Here is a 7,057-nt window from a genome sequence, read left to right as displayed (position 1 = left end):
ACTGAAACATTTTGCAAATGTATGTCAAATTTGCCAAATTGTTTTGGTATTTTTTTCAATAAAAGATTTTGATTTTTCAATTCAAAACAATTTTGGTTTGAAATTTACTTCATTTTAAATAAAGCTCAAAAATGAAATATAGCAGTTTATTTATCCAAAAATGGATTTTTTTTTAATTTTACTTCTTGGCTCACCAAAAATTTCAAACGCTTTTCCAACCCTCCAATTTTTTTTTTTTCCTGAACAGGTGGAAAACCAACACAGCTCTGCTAGGAAGCTTGCTGTGTGCGGAACAGGTGAACAACACTCATGGGAGTTCATTTTTTTTTCCAAAGGGAAACCCAAACAAACATATGGGCATAGATTTACATCTGGTCATATTTGCCAGGTGCACATATTGGGAACCCCTAGCCTCTTGTAGCCTTTTTTAAAATTTGAATTGATTGATAGTCCTGTGTGAAACTAGTGTCCCATAAAGTGAGCTTGGTCCTATGTGGCCATAGTTTCAGATCAATAGGGTGAAAGTTACCCTTTAAGAACCTCTTAGATTGGGAGACTCTTAGGAGTGTGCAAAGAACAAATATAGTGACCACAAACACAGTTACAAGTAAAAAAATCTTGTATTACAAGTTATATTCACACACCCATCTACACACCCTGAGAGAGCCCAAGCAATAGCCAACGCCATATTCATCCTCACCTACCCAAAGATAGTACAGAGTCTGGTGAATCTCTCAACCCGTGGTCACCGATAGAAGGGTGGTTTTCCCAACGAGGTCTTACCTCAGAGTCTTCCCACTTTCACCCAACCAGAGCACCAATTCTGTCATCTTCTTCTGATCACGCCTAATGCCCTTTGCATATACATGAGGTTTCCAACCTCCTTTTCCTTATCTGTACTTCTATACCTCGTAAATTTCAAGGCACCCCACTTTAGTAAGTTGTTCTCTTAGTTCCCCTTTTTCTTTTTAGTGTCTTATTAACATTTACATACACGTATTCCCATGGTAACCTGCAGTAAAAGCAGAACTTTCTATGATGTTCCAATCAGGTGTCTTGCGGCCAAGACAATCTAGACAGGTACATTACAACATATTTCTGGCACATCACCTATTGGCACACTGTTTCCAGTAATCTTGTGACTTGATTGGCATAGGGTTATGTCAAGCTTCCTTAAGCCTAGTGTGACTAAGATGAAATCTTACATGTCACCACCTGTAGGCCTTGCATTAGAGTCATGCTTTACTTGTATACCTAATACACACTCACTATTCCTAAATACTTCTCAATCTTATACTCCTAAACCTGACGCTGATTTCAGTAGGGCCCTATTGGTGCACAGATACATTGCTCTTCTTTGGAAAGAAATGTAGCCTAAAGTTTAATTTTGCAAGTGAAACCAGATCTCTGCAGTGACCTAGGAAGCCCATTAGGGTCACCAAAAGCCATCTGCCTAGGCATGTTCTGCACTTCATGACCAAAGCAGAGAGATGCGCCCTTCCTTTATTTCTAGCTATTCCTGTCTTCTTTTTTCAACAAAGTTCAGGCCCAACCCCATACTGTGCAAATGTTTCATAGAGAAAAATGTATTCAGAAAGAGTAAAAACATAAGAACATATGAACTGCCATACTGGTTCAGACCAAAGGTACACCTAGCCTAGTATCCTGTCTTCCGACAGTGGCCAATGCCAGGTGCATCAGAGGGAATGAACAAAACAGATAATCATCAAGTGATCCATCCCCTGTTGCCCATTCCCAGCTTCTGGCAAACAGAGACTAGGGACACCATCCTGGCTAATAGCCATTGATGGACCTATCCTCCATGAATTTATCTAGTTCTTTTTTTAATCCTGTTATAGTCTTGGCCTTCACAACTTCCTCTGGCAAAAAGTTGCACAGACTGACTGTGTTGTGTGTAGAAATACTTACCTTTGTTGGTTTTAAAACTTCTGCCTATTATTTCATTTGGTGACCCGTCATGATATTATAGACCTCTATCATATTACCCCTCCTTAGTCATCTCTTTTCCAAGCTGAAAAAGTCCCAGTGTTATTAATCTCTCCTCATACAGCAGCCATTCCATACCCCTAATAATTTTGTTGCCCTTTTCGGAACTTTTTCCAATTCCAATTTATCTTTTTTGAGATGGAGTGACCAGATCTGCACACAGGATTCAAGATGTGGGCATACTATGGATTTATATAGAGGAAATATGATATTTTCTGTTTTATTATCTATCCCTTTCTTAATGATTTCCAACATTGTGTTCACTTTTTTGACTGCTGCTTCACAATGAATGAATGTTTTCAGAGAACTATCCACAATGACTCCAAGATCTCTTTCTTGAGTGATAACAGCTAATTTAGACCCATCATTTTATATGCATAGTTGGGATTATGTTTTCCAACGTGCATTACTTAGCATTTATCAACATTGGTTTTCATCTGTCATTTTGTTGCCCAGTCACCCAGTTCTGAGAGATCCTTCCGTAATTCTTTGCAGTTTGCCTGGGACTTAACTATCATGAGTAGTTCATCTGCAAATTTTGCCACCTCACTGTTTACCCCTTTTTCCAGATCATTTATGAATATATTGAATAGAACTGGGCCCAGCACAGACCCCTGGGGGACACCCCTATTTACCTCTCCATTCTGAAAATTGATCATTTATTCCTACCCTTTGTTTCCTATCTTTTAACCAGTTACCAATCCATTAGAGGACCTTCCCTCTTATCCCATGACAGCTTAGTTTGCTTAAGAGCCTTTGGTGAGGGACCTTGTCTGCAAAATCTAAGTACACTATGTCCACTGGATCCCCTTGTCCACATGCTTGTTGACCCCCTCAAAGAATTCTAGTAGATTGGTGAGGCATGATTTCCCTTTACAATAATCATGTTGACTATTTCCCAACAAATTATGTTCATCTGTCTGACAATTTTATTCTTTATGATAGTTTCAACCAGTTTTCCCAGTATTGAAGTCAGGCTTACCAGCCTGTAAATGCCAAATTGCACATTTAGTACAGAAGCTGATTTAAATGATAGGTTACAATTAGTAGTTCTGCAATTTCACATTTGAGTTGCTTTAGAACTCTTTGGTGAATACCATCTGGTTCTGGTGAGTTATTACAGTTCAGTTTATCAATTTGTTCCAAAACCTCCTCTAATGACACCTCAATCTGTGACAGTTCCTCAGATTTGTCACCTAAAAAGAATGGCTCAGGTGTGGGAATCTCCCTCACATCCTCAGCCATGAAGACTGATGCAGAGAATTAATTTAGTTTCTCTGCAATGGCCTTATCTCTGAGTGCTCCATTAACATCTTGATTGTCCAGTGGCCCCACTGGTTGGTTAGCTGTAACTAGAGCTTGTTGAAAAATGAAACATTTTGAATTTCCAAAGATGTTTTTGTTTTGAATAGCTCAATATGTGCCAATTTGTCATCTTTCCATGATTTTTTCTAAATTTGTTATGGAAAACTTTCATATTATTTCACTAAGATTTTCAGTGATGTTTTCAATACAAATAGCATGATATATTAAAAAAATAAAACTTTGATATCTCCAATTTTCATGAACAATTGTAGATGTCAACAGCAACATTTTGTTCTAAAAAAGGCCATTTTCTGATTAAAAGCCTTTTGCAATATACAACATTCTAAATAAGCAAATGCTCTAAATCTATCCTAACAACTTGCCCAACACGTGTTACCATTCAAGCACTATGTTTAACCATCGTATTTATCTAATGCTTATAAAACACGGGCTCAGATGATGTACACCCAGTAAGTAGCTGGTCCCAAGGTATCCAAGCGTGGAATTCCATTCGTAGCTTTGGCATAAATCAAAATGTTCTGTAACAGATTAGAACAGACATTAGCCCTTTGTTTTTAAGAATGGGGGAGTGTGGCAGAGTCTACTCACCTCACGTGACCATGTCTGCATCTGCACTCTCTCTGCGTTGCACTGCTTGGGGTGATCCCTGCTGGTAGTTAACTTCTCTGGTGAGTTTTCAGTGACTCAGCCCTCCAGTCAGTCACACACAATCTGTGTGCATGTGAAAAAAAACAGAGCTTCCAGGGCACTAGTTCAACAGGGCTGGTCTCAGTGCCCTCAGTCCAGTGTCTTTATCTGTAGCCCCAACCCTGGGCTCAATCAGTCCAAAGGGCCTATCACAATACCCTGGTTCAAACAGTCTCCAGCCCTTTCTGGGCTCTGTCTCAAATGGTCCCTGCTCTGGAATGGAGCAGTGACCCCATGGCTTCCTCCCTGGAGACTCTTCACTTGGTAGCAAGCCTCACTGGCCCCAGCTCTGCAGCTGGGCCACTAGTTCAGATCAGTTCCCTGCTGAGGGGTGGTATCAAAGTCCACAAATGCTGACCCTTCTCACGGTCTTCAGCCCACTCCTTGGGGCTGATTAAACTCCCCTTCTTTGGGGCTTTTGGCCACTCCATCTGAGGCCAGAGTTGGGGACCCAGGCCCACCCACTACTCCAGGTCCCAACCCAGGGACCCTACAAATAGAAGCCACTTGCTGCATCCCTTTTAACTCTGCAGCTACTGTTCCTTGGGACACTTCCCTGCAGCCCTTTCGCCTTCATCCTGAGCTCAGGACTGAAGTCTTGCTTGAGTCCCTGCAGCCAGCCAGGAGCACCTTTCTTGCTCCACTGGTCCCTGCCAGCAACTGCTCTGTCAAGGTACTGCAACCAGCCAGGAACAACATCCTTATTCTTCTGGCTTCAGCCAGCAACTGACTCTACTCTGTACAACACCTCCTTTTATATGAGCCTGCTGGATTCTGACTGTCTGCTCCCTGAAGCCTCTCTCTGATTGGATGCATCCTTGCAGCCAACCTAGTCAGTCTGGAGGATTCACCTCTACTGCCCTTTTCCTGGGGCAACTTAGGGTAGGACCACTGGGCCTCCAGCAAGGAATCTGCAAGCCTAATACATCCCGTCCCAGAGAGGAAAAACCTGATGAGTAATCTGCTACCTATAGCTAACTACAGTGAGCTGTGCTGAGGTAGAAGTGTCTCACTTACAGTTAAAACATAGGGCAACTTAGAAGACAGATCTGAAATTGAAGTCAATGGCAAAACTCTCATTGCAGTAGGATTTCACCCCAAGAACTAGATCCCATACAGATACTTTGACCTTCCTATAGTCGCATTTTATTATACTTCCAATGCCCGGTGTCTCTCTGGCCCTGCCTCTCTCACTTGTCATGGCACTAGGTTTTCCTGCCTCCACCTACTCTCTCTCTCTCACTTAATGTCTGCCCTCGCAGCTACACCAGGGTCTCTGTACATCTCCAGCTCCATCTCTCCCTCCTTTTTAATTTTCCTCATGATTCCTCTCTTTCTACCCCACACCTACCTCTCTGTCTCTGGAGAGCTGCTACCAGTGAAAATTAACCTTCATTCTGCAGTGTTTTCACAGCTAACTACATGAGGTAAGATTATGTTAAACACTCTTCACAACTAAAATGCTTCAGTTTTGCAAGCACATTTTGAACCCATAGATCTGAGGTTGACTCAGACATATTGTCCCCTCTCTGATCCTAATTTATTTTTATTGACTATATATGGCTCCCAGAGCATTTCAGTTTGAATACTGCTGGTCTAGTCTTTAAATATCATTGTAACATATTTCTGGCTAAATGTCACAAGGGAACTTGGTCTTAGACACCAACAAGGTTCAATGAAGAGGAAAATATCCCTTTTGGAATACATGATAGCATTAAGGCTACTGAGTGCAGTAAACATAAATTGAATTTTTAGGACTAGCTATAAAAAACTAGTGGTCAAACCATTTTCTAATAGGTAACATACCTGACCTTCAATGCCAATGCTACCAATGTATTGCTACATGTATTAGTGTAGAACCCATGAAGGAGGAATCACAGGAACTCAGTTTTAAAACTGTAGTAAGAATAATACTGTAGATATCTGGCAAATTCCCATTTTTATTAAATTCTTCATCATGAGATAGTAAACATCTACCAAACTGTACTCTTGACATTTACTAGAGTCCTTGCTTTGAGTGACTGCCCATTCTCCCTCTGCTTTCAGTTGTTTCAGAACCTCTTAACAAGAGAAAATAGAACTGGCCAACAAAGCAAATGATACTTTGAAAAAGGTCACTGTAGCACAGGTTCTGATGTGATTTAGAGTAACTGGACTCAGAAAGTGAAGAAAAATTGTATCATGCACTCAGAAGTACATCTTTTATGACCAAAGTCATTTTGCATCAAAAATTTGGCTTGATGTTCAAACATTTGCATCAATTTGTTTTGTGTTAATAGTGAATTCAAATAAAATAGTTAAAATTTTAATGAATCAGTGTAGTGAGAATGCACTCAAGAATATAGCAGCACCCATGAGACATCCCATTACTGTTACACTATTCTCCAGAAGGCAATTACATTGAGACCAGAAAATAGCTCAATAGAAATCCATTTTTTAAAAGTTCACGAAACCCTGTATCCAAGGGCTGGATCAGATCAAAAATGTGTAACCAAACCTTTCCACTAATATCAACAGAAATGACCCCAAATTGGGTACTTCTAGAAGTACGAACCTGCCACAGATGACAATGTGCATATCATTCAAACACTAGATGGTCCCAAGCCATGTAACTGAGCTGTGAAGTTGCAATTTCCAAAAAAAATGGCACTGTTTGAACTAAGGGTTTAGTTTAAGCCCAACCAGCCCCAATTATTTGTATCACGGTACTGCTTAACCGCGCCAAGTTCCCCTTTGTGCCAGGTGCTGTGCTGTACAAACACGTGCCAAAAGACCGTCTCCGCTCCAGAAAGAGATTACAGTCTAGATAGCTCTGAACTGAAGCCCTGTCGATGCCTAATTCAAAGGACAAAGTGCAATGGGGCAACAGTCTAGTTATTGTATTTTATTTATTTGGTGGCACAATTTCGACAGGTTATTGTACTCGATAGGAAAGTTCAAGATTTTACTTTTTTAGTTTTAATCATTTCTCTTCCTGCTTTATTCTCAGCATTGTCCACTTGCTAAGTAACCTCTAGTTGTCTGCTAAAATCCCTCT

This window comes from Gopherus evgoodei, chromosome 9 (genome assembly GCF_007399415.2).
Source record: "Gopherus evgoodei ecotype Sinaloan lineage chromosome 9, rGopEvg1_v1.p, whole genome shotgun sequence".
NCBI classification, from domain to species: Eukaryota; Metazoa; Chordata; order Testudines; family Testudinidae; genus Gopherus; species Gopherus evgoodei.
The sequence above is the reverse complement of the archived record's forward strand: the minus strand, read 5'-3'. Positions refer to the sequence as shown.